Here is a 17477-nt window from a genome sequence, read left to right on the forward strand (position 1 = left end):
TTTAATGCTTCTTCAAAGACTCTTTTTGAGTCTTTGAACAAAGAAAAAAGAAGCAGGCTTTGCTTTCCTTTCAGCGAGAACTTACAACAAACCGGTGACTGACAGGCGGCTAAAATTTGAGCTTCGATTTTACGGCATATCTCCCCAAAACCCAGCTGCCTGCAGTGCAAGGATAAACGCAGAGGAGTGGGACCACTGCGATGACTGTTGTTGTGTTACAAAAGCTTTGGTGGCAAAGCTCGAAACCTTTATTTATGCTGTGAAATTCGACATAACAGGCTTACACTTTTCCAGCAGTGCCCTGGGTGTGTATCAAACTGCTCCCACACTAATGCAATAGTTGGATATTCACTTTCTGGCAGAGAACAACAAGCCACCGTCAGGTGTATGTTAACTTGGCTCACATCATGAGTGAGGAAAGATAGTCGCTATGCAAGTATATCAGAGTAGTATTCCTGCCAGTACTAACACTGGTATGAATACTATCAGTATCTGGAACCAGTCTCAGGAAAACTCCCTGAAAAGCCTTCAGCTAATCCAAAATGCTGCAGCAAGAGTCCTGACAGGGACTAGAAAGAGAGAGCAGATTTCTCCTGTTTTGGCTTCCTGTTAAATCCAGAATTGAATTCAAAATCCTGCTCCTCACATACAAGGTCTTAAATAATCAGGCCCCATCTTATCTTAATGACCTTGTAGTACCATATCACCCTATTAGAGCACTTCGCTCTCGCTCTGCAGGCCTACTTGTTGTTCCTAGAGTATTTAAAAGTAGAATGGGAGGGAGAGCCTTCAGTTTTCAGGCCCCTCTTCTGTGGAACCAGCTTCCAGTTTGGATTCAGGAGACAGACACTATCTCTACTTTTAAGATTAGGCTTAAAACTTTCCTTTTTGCTAAAGCATATAGTTAGGGCTGGACCAGGTGACCCTGAATCCTCCCTTAGTTATGCTGCAATAGACGTAGGCTGCCGGGGGATTCCCATGATGCATTGAGTTTTTCCTTTCCAGTCACCTTTCTCACTCACTATGTGTTAACAGACCTCTCTGTATTGAATCATATCTGTTATTAATCTCTGTCTCTCTTCCACAGCATGTCTTTTATCCTGTCTTCCTTCTCTCACCCCAACCAATCACAGCAGATGGCCCCGCCCCTCCCTGAGCCTGGTTCTGCCGGAGGTTTCTTCCTGTTAAAAGGGAGTTTTTCCTTCCCACTGTCACCAAAGTGCTGCTCATAGGGGGTCATATGATTGTTGGGCTTTTCTCTGTATCTATGAAGCGCCTTGAGGCGACTTTTGTTGTGATTTGGCGCTATATAAATAAAATTGAATTGAATTGAATCTGGAACCAGTCTGTGCTGGTCTCACTTGTGCTGGTGTCGGTCCATCAGCCAGCTGGAAAGAAGAGCTGACATTTATTTTAATGTTGTTTTCCTGTTTCTCCCATTCACAGCGATCTGTGATGGGATTTCGGAGGACTACACTGGACCAAGTTTTGTTTGCTGTCCAACCGGAAATGCATACGCAGACAGACACATGTTTGTGGGGGCATAAATTACGGCATGTGGGTCATCTGCTCTGCCTGGTCAGCTCAACCAGCACTCAGAATGCATGTTTTAATTGCTCTTTTCAAGTCTTGAATTGAATACACAGAATTGCTAATTAGTTAAATTATGGTCTCTGTTACTGATCAGAAATCCTTTTACATGACTGTGAGCTTGCAGTAGCCCTCGGTGAGAGCCATACATAAAAACAAGACTGTGAGATGGTGAGGCTTCAGTATGGAACCTTACTGATAAATTGTTGCCTATGTCCATCTTTTATATCTACGAGCAAAACACATGCAAACAGTTGCAAAAAGTTGTAATGTGCAAGCTTGTGTTGCATCTTCCTCCAGAATTGTTTTTGGTTTTGCAAATGTAATTTAACTGATTTTTTTTCTTATCTTGATCACACGCAGTTCCACCCTACTCATATTTATTTAGTGGAAACATGTGACAGAAAAATGCGAGCGTATTGGACTGCTACGCTCTAGTTTCCTAGCTGTAGACATGCAACGGTTGTCCGATACAAAACAAGCCTGACTGTGCCTGAAACATTTAAACCGCTCGTGTACTTTCTGCACTACATGCTGTTCCTGGATGTCTGGGTGGAAGGGAATTGCTTTTGTGTTATTACTGTTATTACTTCAAACTTTAATGTTCTAAAACCTCCAGAACCTTCTGATTATCCGGACATCAGCAGTAGGCAAAAATTTCTTTGTTGTTTCAGATAACACCAAGGATCCTCAGACCCTTTTTCACAGCTGCCTCGCAGTGTGGCATGGCCAACTATCGCTGTCCTTTACCCAGACAATCCACTCACTTGTACTTTTCCACAGCCATCGGTTTCTATGGCAACTAAAGGGGAGGAAGATGATGCTGGGGCTTGACAGAGCACTGTCAAGCAGACAGCACAGGAGCGGCTGGGATCGCTGAGAGGTAGGAGAATACCCACAGGGAGGACGGGAAGGAGGAAGAAAACAGGGAACTGGTTAGAGAAAGAGAGCTCAGGAGAAACAGAGCTGCATGATCAAGCTTGTTCTGAGCTCTTTGCCGACCTTATGCAATATCAGTCAAATCTGACTCTCAGTTTTATATCATATAAATAGATCTAGTGCTCAGTGGAAGTGCAAACCTAGCAAAAAATCCCAGTCTGCAGACATGTTAACATCAAAGTGCCGTGGCTTTTTGCACTTTCACTTGGCTAATTATCAAAGCGAGACAGAGAGGTTGAAAAGTACACAGCCCATCAGGTATCAAGGGTACAATTTTTTATAATTGCGTGCACAAAGTAGCAATTTGTTCCCTCAAATTAATAATTTGCAGTTTCCAATTAAATTACCAGGTCCTTCAAATGACTCATTTCCTCAAATGAATGGCACGAGGTTTTGATAGTAGTTGGTCGTAGCAGTTGGTGCTGGTCTGACAGAAAGGAGAACCCAGAGTGTTAGCAGGAGCCAAGCAGATGTTTTTTAATGTGAACTAAAACACTTCAGACATGTAAGAACCTTGGAGTGGAGCGATAAACAGAACACTTTGAAGGTCAGCAGCAGTGATAACTCATTCCCCCAACGCGTCTCATCAAGTTCAGCTAGAACTGCAACTTGCTCATCCAGCTGCTTATCATCACACTAAACGTTTTAATTTTAATTCTGCATTATGTGGCGGTTATGGTGGTTATAAATCTAAAGTGCTCTATGAAAACAAAATACATTTAAATGTTTATCTAAAGATGATGTTTTAGATCTGTGTAGTTACAATGTTCAGGCCCTTTGCTCTGCTGAGCAGGACAACAGGACAGTGAACCCACACAAAAGACTCAGGGTGATGGAAAGGCCCAGTCCAAGTCCAGACTGCAGTCTGATTGAAATGCTGTTGTTTGAGACCTCTGCATAAATGGAGCTCACTGAACTGAAGCATAGGCCACTATTCTTCCACAGTAATGTAAGAGGCTGATAAGAGTCACATTCTTACTTTGTGTTACTTCAATAAAGGAAGTTCTCCAAGCTGCAGAATCACGGGGTGTACTTAGTTGTTCACAGGACTTTTTCTGCAAATATCAGTGTGAGAGTGATTGACAAATTCAAAGTAATAGTATCAATATTCTCACTCACTATGTGTTAACAGACCTCTCTGCATTGAATCATATCTGTTATTAACCTCTGTCTCTCTTCCACAGCATGTTGGCCCCGCCCCTCCCTGAGCCTGGTTCTGCCGGAGGTTTCTTCCTGTTAAAAGGGAGTTTTTCCTTCCCACTGTTGCCAAAGTGCTGCTCATAGGGGGTCATATGATAGTTGGGTTTTTCTCTGTATCTATGAAGCGCCTTGAGGAGACTTTTGTTGTGATTTGGCGCTATATAAATAAAATTGAATTGAATTGAATATTAGTACAAGTAATACTGGCCCTGTTTTTACTTGGTACTCTGTACTTGGTATTTGCAGTATTGCACACTAATGGATTATATAATATATTATATATATTATATATTATTATAATAATGGATTGTATTTATATAGCGCTTTCCAAGGCACCCAAAGCGCTTTACAATGCCACTATTCATTCACTCTCACATTCACACACTGGTGAAGGCAGCTACAGTTGTAGCCACAGCTGCCCTGCAGACTGACAGAGGCGAGGCTGCCATATCGCGCCATCGGCCCCTCTGGCCAACACCAGTAGGCGGTAGGTGAAGTGTCTTGCCCAAGGACACAACGACCAGGACAGAGAGCCCAGGGATCGAACCGGCGACCTTCCGGTTACAGATACACTTCCCAAGCCCCTGAGTCACGGTCGCCCCCTCATCTCATAAATCATGACAAATTAAAAGTAATAGTATCAGTATTCTCACTCACTATGTATTAACAGACCTCTCTGTATTGAATCGTATCTGTTATTAATCTCTGTCTCTCTTCCACAGCATGTCTTTATCCTGTCTTCCTTCTCTCACCCCAACCAATCACAGCAGATGGCCCCGCCCCTCCCTGAGCCTGGTTCTGCCGGAGGTTTCTTCCTGTTAAAAGGGAGTTTTTCCTTCCCACTGTCGCCAAAGTGCTTGCTCATAGGGGGTCATATGATTGTTGGGTTTTTCTCTGTATCTTTGAAGCGCCTTGAGGTGACTTTTGTTGTGATTTGGCGCTATATAAATAAAATTGAATTGAATTGAATATTACTACAAGTAATACTGGCCCTGTATTTACTCGGTACTCTGTACTTGGTATTTGCAGTATTGCACACCACTAGTGCTCATTACACAAACAAATTGCTCTTCTCAGTAGGTTCTGATGACTTTTTTAAAGTATTTTGTTACAGTGTAATGTGGTAAGTTACTGTTAAAAGTAATATACCCAACACTGGTTACCTGCAATAAAAAAACACCTTTTTGAAATGCTAAAAGAGGAAGCTGCTTCTATATTTTTTAGCAGCTAGCACATGATTGGCTTAGGTGTGAGATCTGCAGGTCACGTACACGGCTATTTAGGTCACTACAAATGTGGCTTTTGAAAAACTTCCAGTGGAAAAAGTAAAGCTTCTGTCTTGCAGGGTCAATAATAATTGCTGTGTGACTGTGTGTCACACGGCACACACAAACACATTTATATACATCCAACTTGTAACCCCCCTCCCCGGCTTCCAGACCTGTTCTGCCTCTGAAGAGCTTTAACATGAACAGGAAGTGAAGGCAACATGTGACAGCCGCTGGCCAGCAGGCAGCTGTCAGGGAGCAGCGGCGAACACTCCAGAATTTTAATTACTTTTATTTCTTCCCCCCCTGTCCTCAGTTTTCTCAGCTTCATATCTGCCCACTTGATAACAAGCTAGTTAAAATCAAACTGGGAGGGGGAGGGGAGGGGGGATCTCAGAGAGAGGGAGCTCTGAAATGAACATCAGATTGGTGCGGTCTGTAAATTTCTGAAGTTGTTTTTGATCCTTTGTGCTGCCTACATGTGCACAGAACAAACCTGCATCTGTTATGATCATAGATGTCTTAATGAGTTTCTTTATTGTAGTAAACACACCGCTGTGTTTGTGTAACACAGGCGCTACAAACTGTTGAAATGAAAATTAAGCATATGAGTCACTGGGAAGCGTGACTTGCCTGAGCACTGCTAACTCTGCCTGAGCTTATATTACACTGGAAGTGTATCAGTGGCTTTTCAAGCTCTCAGAGGATTTTATGTTTTTGCTCCTGCTCTCTAATTCAACAAATGCAGATCTGATTTTTTTTCTTTTTTTCTGTAGTCAAAAAGTTTGTCTCCTTTAAATTTGTGACCATTAAGAGAGCTGAACATATCCTCCTCTGTAGATGTATTGTGGAATATCAATTATGGCATTCCTGAGATTACGATGATGTGACAGAAGTCCACAAAAATGAACCTCTGACGGGACCGCCTGCATGTCATGGAAACAGTCACATTATGTAAAACGTGTAAGAAAACAAAAGCAGGATATTATAGAGCATACAGATTTCTGTCGTACTTCATATTTGGAGAAGTACCAGCGAGCTAAAAATAGCTCCGTAACAATTGTGGCGTGGCCTACTGAAGAAGGAATAATGACACTACAGCTCTGAAAGAGAGCTTTCAGCTCATTTAACCCGACCTCTTCCAGAGCATGCATTTTTAATTTCTCTTTGATCTTTGGGCATATTGGGGCCCGATGAATGTAAAAACAAAGAATTCTCAAATGTTATTTTTATTTTACCTGATTTTTGTTTCTAAGAAAAATGAGAGCCACAAATGAGGATATTTGTTAGAATTTTGATAGAACAGTGGCAGCATAATGTCCTTGTAAGTGGATATCAGGCCCTTGTAGAGCAAAACTGAGTATTTTGGTCTAAATAATCCAAAATGTGATGACCACATATGTGGACGCAGGTCCTAGGAGGTTTAAAGTTGCGACTCTGAAGAAATGCTACTGATATGGGCAGCACAGTCAGTAAGTTTAAAGGTTATACTGGCAGAACCACTAAGAGGTGCTCATTAGGGGTGGGCCGACTGAGCCAAATAATGATGATATCAGAGCGATACTAGCACCATAGGGTCAATACTTTACTTCCAATAAGTTCAGTAGCTTTTTCCCATTCAGCAGAAAGTAGACATGTCTGTGCAAACACCTCTCCTCCCATGTATTCATAGTTTGCTTCATTGTGTTTAGTTGTGCGGCCACATGACTCAGTGTCGCCAGTAGGCTCCAGTGAGTGAGAAAGCAAAGCATTATGCTTCAGGGATGTGAAAGAAAAAAACTGGAAACAACGATACATGCTGGAAGGAAATTCTCCACTGTGGAAACACCATCGACTTGTATAAAGACACAAAAGACCATGAAAAAGAAAAAAAAGAGGGGTTTGCCCAGAACAAACAGCAATGAAATGAAGAGAGGAAGAAGGAAATCCCTCACACAGACCCCAGTAATTAGACAGAGCCCACTGTCACAGTCAGAGACAGAGAGGCAAAGAATAACCAGGTAGCTCTTACAGTGGTGAAAGTAATGTTTCAGTCATGACTGCATTAGTTATTGGTCATCATAGTTGTTACAGGCATAGAAATTCAATTAATATATTCAACCAACTGAATTGTTTTAATTTACTACATTAAAATAAGTTATTTTATTGGAAATTAATTAATTACCCCAAATAGAAACAACTATATTTAAAAATATCTGAATGTAATTTCCTTTTTATGTTGTCAACAAGTGCAATCAACAGACGTTAACTCAAAGTGCTGTAAAGACCGGCACGTTTACATTCCAGGTCTTTGAATACATGAAAAGATGTGTTAACTTATGTCTATGAGAAAATCACAGTGGGTCGGTAAATGTGTTGGACTGGTTCTTATATAGTGCTTTTCTACTCTATCTGAGCACTCAAAGCACTTTATACAACTTGCCCCATTCACCTATTCACACAATAGCTTTTTTCTTTCTATCTGACATCCACATGCATTCCTACTCCAATGGATGCCATTAAATTGTGTTTAGATTTGGCAAAGTGATGATGATTCATAATAATGGATTGTATTTATATAGCGCTTTCCAAGGCACCCAAAGCGCTTTACAATGCCACTATTCATTCACTCTCACATTCACACACTGGTGAAGGCAGCTACAGTTGTAGCCACAGCTGCCCTGCAGACTGACAGAGGCGAGGCTGCCATATCGCGCCATCGGCCCCTCTGGCCAACACCAGTAGGCGGTAGGTGAAGTGTCTTGCCCAAGGACACAACGACCAGGACAGAGAGCCCAGGGATCGAACCGGCGACCTTCCGGTTACAGATACACTTCCCAAGCCCCTGAGTCACGGTCGCCCCCTCATCTCATAAATCATGACAAATTAAAAGTAATAGTATCAGTATTCTCACTCACTATGTGTTAACAGACCTCTCTGCATTGAATCATATCTGTTATTAATCTCTGTCTCTCTTCCACAGCATGTCTTTATCCTGTCTTCCTTCTCTCACCCCAACCAATCACAGCAGATGGCCCCGCCCCTCCCTGAGCCTGGTTCTGCCGGAGGTTTCTTCCTGTTAAAAGGGAGTTTTTCCTTCCCACTGTCGCCAAAGTGCTTGCTCATAGGGGGTCATATGATTGTTGGGTTTTTCTCTGTATCTTTGAAGCGCCTTGAGGTGACTTTTGTTGTGATTTGGCGCTATATAAATAAAATTGAATTGAATTGAATATTACTACAAGTAATACTGGCCCTGTATTTACTCGGTACTCTGTACTTGGTATTTGCAGTATTGCACACCACTAGTGCTCATTACACAAACAAATTGCTCTTCTCAGTAGGTTCTGATGACTTTTTTAAAGTATTTTGTTACAGTGTAATGTGGTAAGTTACTGTTAAAAGTAATATACCCAACACTGGTTACCTGCAATAAAAAAACACCTTTTTGAAATGCTAAAAGAGGAAGCTGCTTCTATATTTTTTAGCAGCTAGCACATGATTGGCTTAGGTGTGAGATCTGCAGGTCACGTACACGGCTATTTAGGTCACTACAAATGTGGCTTTTGAAAAACTTCCAGTGGAAAAAGTAAAGATTCTGTCTTGCAGGGTCAATAATAATTGCTGTGTGACTGTGCGTCACACGGCACACACAAACACATTTATATACATCCAACTTGTAACCCCCCTCCCCGGCTTGCAGACCTGTTCTGCCTCTGAAGAGCTTTGACATGAACAGGAAGTGAAGGCAACATGTGACAGCCGCTGGCCAGCAGGCAGCTGTCAGGGAGCAGCGGCGAACACTCCAGAATTAGATCAGACAGAGCCGACACGCTCATACTTACATAGGGGGAAGCACAAACAGAGAAGAAAGGAAGCAGAAGGCCAGTTAGAGCCATTTCCTCTACTGCTGAGTGGGCTAATTGGTAAGTAAAGTCGTTAATCTGCTCCAGGGCTCTGGTTGCACCCTCTATAAACAGTGTGTGTGTGTGAGTGTGTGCTCACACATTTGAATTTGCACTATAGCTGTCTCTATCCATCAGCACCAACCAGGCATTTGTGTTGGCTTGTACTGCAGGAGCTTGCAGTGTTCGACAGGTAGATGGGAGGAGAGTGGAGGAAAAAGGCAGATCTGAAGAACACGTCTACAGCTCGAACAGTCTGCGAAAATATAACCTGGGGCGCCAGAACACAGGCTATAACACTTTGCTAGGAATCACGAATCCACCTTGATACATCATAGATAAGAGTTAACATCCTCGAGGCCATTGCCGGCACTTAGTTCTGGCCGGAAGACGGCAGATATCTGTTTTAAATACCCTCTTCAGGGATTCTATCGAAAGACTCATCATTTAGTTACTGTCATCTGTGCAGCGGTCAGCTCAGGCCTCAGATCGATATTTCACCACAGCCCTCCATGAAGCCGAGGGGGCTGAGTGGAGCTGGGCCAGGTAATTTAATAAAAATGAGCTTGTCCATGCTTTGGTCTTCGCATTATGTAGTGCTTTTCTACTGTGCTTGGGCGCACAAAGTGTTTTATACAGCATCCCTCATTTACCTGTGATCACACATGTGCTGACTGGAGAAGCCAGGGATCGAACCACCAACTTTCCAATTAGGTGATGACCTGTTCACCTCCTGAGCCATGGCTACCCAGTGGACAGCGGAGATAAGCAGAAATGCTGTAATCTGATTACTTTTTCAAGTAATGAGTAAAGTAAGGGATTACTATAGCAAAAAAGTAATTAGATTACTGTTACTTTCCCTTTAGCAAACTGCGTTACTGTGTTACTAAACCGTGATTTTGTTTGTGAGAGTGTCTCATGACAATGACATACGAGTGTGCGACGTCTGTGGTAACAGACGTGTGCAGATCAACAACAATATGGAGTGTGGGAGAGAGTACAACCATTCAGTGTTTAAAGCTTGGAAGCACTGACATTATATATATATATATATATATATATATATATATATATATATATATATATATATATAAAATCCCCACTCGCCCCTGTGGGCGGTCAATCCTTCAAGCTCGGGTCCTCTACCAGAGGCCTGGGAGCTTGAGGGTCCTGCGCAGTATCTTAGCTGTTCCCAGGACTGCGCTCTTCTGGACAGAGATCTCCGATGTTGTTCCCGGGATCTGCTGGAGCCACTCTCCTAGTTTGGGAGTCACCGCACCTAGTGCTCCGATTACCACGGGGACCACCGTCACCTTCACCCTCCACACCCTCTCGAGCTCTTCTCTGAGCCCTTGGTATTTCTCGAGCTTCTCGTGTTCCTTCTTTCTGATATTGCTGTCATTCGGAACCGCTACATCAATCTACGGCCGTCTTCTTCTGTTTGTCTACCACCACTATGTCCGGTTGGTTAGCCACCACCATTTTGTCCGTCTGTATCTGGAAGTCCCACAGGATCTTAGCTCGGTCATTCTCCACCACCCTTGGGGGCATTTCCCATTTTGACCTCGGGACTTCCAGGTTATACTCGGCACAGATGTTCCTGTACACTAGGCCGGCCACTTGGTTATGGCGTTCCATGTATACCTTGCCTGCTAGCATCTTACACCCTGCTGTTAAGTGCTGGATTGTCTCTGGGGCATCTTTGCACAGCCTGCACCTGGGGTCTTGCCTGGTGTGATAGACCCCAGCCTCAATGGATCTTGTACTCAGAGCTTGTTCTTGTGCTGCCATGATTAGTGCCTCTGTGCTGTGTTTCAATCCAGCTTTGTCCAGCCACTGGTAGGATTTCTGGATATCAGCCACCTCCTCTATCTGCCGGTGGTACATACCGTGCAGGGGCCTGTCCTTCCATGATGGTTCCTCGCCTTCCACCTCTTTCTTGGGTTTCTGCTGCCTGAGGTATTCACTGAGCACGCTGTCAGTTGGGGCCATCTTTGTGATGTATTCTTGGATGTTCATTGTCTCATCCTGGATTGTGGTGCTGACACTCACCAGTCCCCAGTAAAGTAACTGTATTACTTTCTTGGAGAAGTAATCAGTACTTACTATTTTCAAGTACCATAGCCAACACTGGTGGACGGTGCATGAAATCACGAAAAAACCCAGAATGCTATAATTCAATGATTCAAGATGGCGCCGGTGATGTCGGCTGCCGCCACGACTGCTCCGACCACCTTTTCTTTGTTTTTGTTTTTTAAGTTAGTTTTCAGCGTTTTTAAATCGGCAAAATCATCACCATTGGGTACATTAAGTTTGACAGTGACACTCTTGTTTCTATTGGTATACAATGTACTCACAATTCGAAGTTTTTAACTCCGGATCCGAGCTGCCCAAGTGAGATCTTGAGGGAGAACAAAGGACACGATGCGAAGCAGCGGCCTCGAGAGAAACGAGCCGGCGTCATGAACAGGGTGAGAGCTCGTGCACACCGCACACCTCTGCCTAGCATCCTGCTCACCAATGTCCAGTCACTGGAGAACAAGCTTGATGACCTCAGGGCCAGGATAAAGTTCCAGAGAGACATTCGGGACTGCAATCTCCTCTGCTTCACCGAGACATGGCTGAACCCAGCGGTGCCGGACCACGCCTTCCAGCCGGCCGAGTTCTTCTCGGTTCACCGCATGGACAGGACACGGGACTCGGGGAAGTCAAGGGGAGGCGGCGTGTGTTTAATGGTGAACAACAATTGGTGCAACAGTGCGAACGTTGTTCCTCTCACACGCTCCTACACACCAAATCTGGAACTACTGTCCATCATGTGTCGTCCTTTTTATCTACCTCGAGAGTTTACATCGGTCATTATAAGTGCCGTTTATATTCCACCACAAGCGGACACGGTCACCGCCTTATGCGAGCTGCATGAGGCACTCACACAGCACCAGACACAACACCGGGACGCTGCGCTTATTGTAACGGGGGACTTTAATAGTGCCAACCTCAAACGTGCAGCGCCGAACTTTTATCAACATATCACCTGCCCCACCAGAGGTGAAAGGACACTGGACCACTGCTACACTACGGTCAAGGACGGCTACAAGGCACAATCCCGCCCTCCGTTTGGCAAATCCGATCACGCTGCCATCTTCCTCATGCCAAAATACAAACAAAGGCTGAAACAGGAAGTTCCAGTTCAGAGGAAGGTCGCACGCTGGATGGATCAATCGGTGGCCGCGTTACAGGATGCACTCGATGACGCAGACTGGGACGTGTTCAGAAACAGCTCCGATGATGACGTCAACATGTTTACGGAAGCGGTTGTGGGATTCATCGGGAAACTAGCGGATGATACCGCAGAGACAAAGACTATCACAACGTTTCCCAACCAGAAGCCGTGGATGGATAAAACCATCCGCGACGCTCTGAGATCCCGCACCGCTGCCTACAACACGGGACTCACGACGGGGGACATGGACCCGTACAAAGCCGCGTCATATAATGTGCGGAAGGCGGTGAAAGAGGCGAAGCAGCGCTACGGGAGGAAACTAGAGTCACAACTCCAACAGAGTGACTCTAGGAGCCTGTGGCGGGGACTAAGGACAATAACGGATTATAAAGCACCAACAACCGGTATGACGAACGCAGACGTGACTCTGGCAGACGAGCTGAACACTTTCTATGCTCGCTTCGAGGCTGCAGCTAAGGAATCTGGAGAACTGGTGCCAGAGGAACAACCTCCTTCTAAACATCAGTAAGACAAAGGAGTTGATAGTGGACTTCAGCACTAAGCAGGAGAGGAACTACCAGACCCCCGTCATCAACGAGTGCCCAGTGGAGAGAGTGGACAGCTTCAAATACCTCGGAGTTCACATCACGCAGGACCTGTCATGGTCCTGTCACATCAACACCGTGGTGAAAAAGGCCCGTCAGCGTCTCTACCACCTCAGACGCTTGAGAGACTTCCAACTGCCCTCCAAGGTGCTCAGGAACTTTTACTCGTGCACCATAGAGAGCATCCTGACGGGAAACATCTTAACCTGGTTCGGGAACAGCACCATGGAGGACAGACGAGCTCTACAGAGGGTTGTGCGATCAGCTGAGCGCACCATCCGCTCCGAGCTCCCTGACCTGCACTCAATCTACAGCAGGCGGTGCTGGACCAAGGCCAGGAAGATTGTGAAGGACCTCAGCCATCCCAACAACGGACTGTTCTCTCTGTTGAGGTCAGGAAAGCGATTCCGCTCCCTGAAGACCAACACAGAGAGACTGAGGAGGAGCTTCTTCCCGCAGGCGATACGGTCTCTCAATCACACCACCACACAGTACTGACCCACACATATAGTTCTTACACACACACTGGACATTCTGGACATTGTTTTCACTTCATCATTTAAATCACTTTAAGCATATTTGCACTGCACAAGACACTTACAAATGTGGACTGCACAACATGGACATTATATTCTTCATTTCCAGTTAATACTCGTATAGCTGCTGTTATTGTGTGTATATATATATTTATATTTCTTCATACATTCTTATATATTTCTATACTGTGTATTGTGTATTTTGTTGTACAGTTATTTTATTTTCAACTTTAATTTATATATTTTATCTTATTCTTTCCCAGTTAAATTTACCCTTCATTCTAATTTGTGCTGTACAGTTATTTCATTTTTAACTTTAATTTATATATTTTATTTTATTTTATTCCTTCCTAGTTAAATTTACCCTTTTTATCTTATCTTATTCATAGCCTTTTCTTTTTTCTTTAGGTCACGAGCAGTTGTCTAAGCATTTCACTGCATATCGTACTGTGTATGACTGTGTATGTGACAAATAAAATTTGAATTTGAATTTTCAGATCTCATAAAGCCATATTTGATTCACAATAGAGTGAAATAAACCCACATAAAATAATATGAATATCAGCTCTTCTTGAATTTTGATGGCAACAAAATTCATCTAAAAGGAAACAGCTTGAGAACCATGCTGTAGCTAATTTGGTGAGTTGGCATTAGGACAGCAAAATGATTGGATATAAAAAAGAGCATCTTAGACAGAGGTTCATCAGTCTGTGAAAAATGTGAGCAGAATGTTTGTCAGTGTAAAACTGGGAAACTGGGAAGAATGCCGTGTTAACTACACTACATAATATTATCAAAAATCTGTGTGTACAGGACAAACTGAGAATCAGTTTGGTAATGATAGATATGATTCTGTAATGGAAATCACTGCATGGACTCAGGAACACTGAAGCAAAATGGATAACTGTTCAAACAAACCAAAGTTTGAAATTTGTTTTGGAAAACTGAAAAGTAAAGTGACCATTTGGCTTGTTATTAGCACTCAGCTAAATAGCCAGCAGCTCTGATGGTGTATCAGTGTTTATAGAACTGGCAGCTTGCACATGTGGAACGTCACCAAAATGCTGAAAAATACACATGGGTTTCAGATAAACACATGCTCCAGCCCAGACAGCTCCCTTTTAGTGAAGGCCTTCCATATTTCAACAAGACAACCCTAAACCTCATGCTGGACCTGTTAAAACAGGCTTCATAGAAGAAGGGTCCAGGCAATACATATTTTGCATCAAATCACAACAACACAGAACACTTAAGGTGCTTCATATTGCAAAGACCTTACACTGGAGAAAACCCCAACAATCAAAGGAGCTTCTTTGAGCAAGCATTTGTTGTTGTTGTCCAGTCTGTGTGCCAAATATCCTTGGGCAAGATACTAACACCAAGTTGCTCTCCAATGCATCTATTGGAGTATAAATGTGTGTGAATGTTAAGAATCACTCAAGCATAAGAAGAAGAGCTTATGTCAATGAGGCATATTGCATAAAGCGTTTTGACTGCTCCAGGAGTGCTATATAAGAATCAGTCCATTTACCATTTGCACTTTGCAACAGTGGGACTATAAAAAGCATCAAAAACGAAAGCTTTGACTGTATTTGCATTTGCCAAGAGTCTGTTTGTAGCTGGCATGGATTTGTTTGTGCTTGACAGTCCAGTTTGTCAAAATGTTTCTTATCTCTGGAAATTTGTGAAACAATCCCAAATTCAAAAATCCCACATCTGCGCACCAGATATCTCTTGTACCCTGAAAAAATTCAAACAATATTAATGAGCTAGCTGTTTAATTGGATGTGTATCAGAAAAACACAGTGTAGTTTATTTTTAGTCAAACCACACTGAAATACACGGACCTGCAGCTAAAAATACTTGAAGGAAAAACAAAACTGGGATACAACATTCTTCATATTTGAGTAACAGTCTCCAGCAGTTGTAAGAAATGACTAGTAATGAAACTGTTAATAACAACATTTGTAAACGACTTCTGTTGTCATGAGCAGAAATAATAGCAATGACCTCGAGGAAATGGCTTTGTAACCCTTTCCAGGCCGAGAGAAGTTACTTTGTTTCTCAGTTGTTTCTTTCGATCGTGCTGTGATGTTTTATGAGCTCTTCTAACCTACTTAACTTTGTGAGGCGTGTCTTGTTTATCTGGGTGTGGCTACTGAGACTGAACTCAGGGATTCAATTCAATTCAATTCAATTCAATTTTATTTATATAGCGCCAAATCACAACAAATGTCGCCTCAAGGCGCTTCATAGATACAGAGAAAAACCCAACAATCATATGACCCCCTATGAGCAGCACTTTGGTGACAGTGGGAAGGAAAAACTCCCTTTTAACAGGAAGAAACCTCCGGCAGAACCAGGCTCAGGGAGGGGCGGGGCCATCTGCTGTGATTGGTTGGGGTGAGAGAAGGAAGACAGGATAAAGACATGCTGTGGAAGAGAGACAGAGGTTAATAACAGATATGATTCAATACAGAGAGGTCTGTTAATACATAGTGAGTGAGAAAGGTGACTGGAAAGGAAAAACTCAATGCATCATGGGAATCCCCGGCAGCCTACGTCTATTGCAGCATAACTAAGGGAGGATTCAGGGTCACCTGGTCCAGCCCTAACTATATGCTTTAGCAAAAAGGAAAGTTTGAAGCCTAATCTTAAAAGTAGAGATAGTGTCTGTCTCCTGAATCCAAACTGGAAGCTGGTTCCACAGAAGAGGGGCCTGAAAACTGAAGGCTCTGCCTCCCATTCTACTTTTAAATACTCTAGGAACAACAAGTAGGCCTGCAGAGCGAGGTGCTCTAATAGGGTGATATGGTACTACAAGGTCATTAAGATAAGATGGGGCCTGATTATTTAAGACCTTGTATGTGAGGAGCAGGATTTTAAATTCAATTCTGGATTTAACAGGAAGCCAATGAAGGGCAAACAAATGTCATTCAGGGTTAATTTATGAGTTAACAAAAACACTGCACCACCATCAGAAAGACCCCATCAGGCCGGGGTCTTTCTGTGTGGAGTTTGCATGTTCTCCCCGTGTTTGCGTGGGTTCTCTCCGGGTACTCCGGCTTCCTCCCACCGCCCAAAGACATGCAGTTTGTGGGGATAGGTTAATTGGATAATCCAAATTGCCACTAGGTGTGAATGTGCGAGTGAATGTGAGCGCGAATGGTTGTCTGTCTCTGTGTGTTGGCCCTGCGACAGACTGGCGACCTGTCCAGGGTGTACCCCGCCTCTCGCCCTATGACAGCTGGGATAGGCTCCAGCGCCCCCCGCGACCCTGAAAAGGATAAGCGGAAGCGAATGGATGGATGGACAAAAACACTGCCTTTTGTATTTACTCAGGCTATTTTTGTCTAATAGTAACTTTGATTTAATGATCTAAAATAAAACGTTCAATCTCCACATTTCAGCTTTTTTCTCTTACTGTGACCCTAATGCTCCTTTTTACATGTAAGACTCACAAATATGCCAAAAGAACAAACAAACTCCAAAACAAAAAACAAACAAATATAAAGAACATTGAGAAGTGGGCAAATACTTTTTCGCAGCACCATGAAGCTGAACTTTTCGCTCTCAGCTGGAGATAGATGATTCGTCCTGCCATCAGTGCAGTGTGAGGAGTTTATATGCAGAGAAGACACCTGAGAACATAACGAGAAGCTGGACGGAAGCTAAAAGTGGAAGCTTGTACTTATTCCTCCCACTACCAGTCAGCCCGTCTCCGACTCCATAAAAGAAAGCAGCAGCATGTGTTTACAGTTACTGTCAGCTACAGTCATAAAACACATGGACACCGGGTGTTTACAGCGCAAGACTGCACCACACATCACAGGAGGCCGAGGCCTGTGTGCAACATTGTGGAAACCTTTGTGTCCTGTGTATTTGTGAGCATTGCAGCCTTTTGTTTAACATGAACTAAACTTTGACCGAGGCCTTGTGAGTTCGGTTTTAAAGCGGAGAGTTGTAGAACAATTTTTGCATCACTCATGTACAAATATATGTGTTTGCATGTGTGTGTGTGACAGAGTCCTTCTGTTATCAGTGCTGACTCTTCCTGAGACCTGTTTTAATGAGATAAACTCCCCCAAAATAAATGACAAAAACACAGCTGGATGTCAGATGTATGGAAACGCTGAGTATGCTGCACAGTGGGGACGGTGGCTCCTTCTGACTCATCAGCTCCTTTGATCACTCAGGAAATATGGAGGCCTACAGTTCCTTTATCACCCTCATTA

Source organism: Neolamprologus multifasciatus, chromosome 17, assembly GCF_963576455.1.
Source record: "Neolamprologus multifasciatus chromosome 17, fNeoMul1.2, whole genome shotgun sequence".
Taxonomy (NCBI): Eukaryota; Metazoa; Chordata; class Actinopteri; order Cichliformes; family Cichlidae; genus Neolamprologus; species Neolamprologus multifasciatus.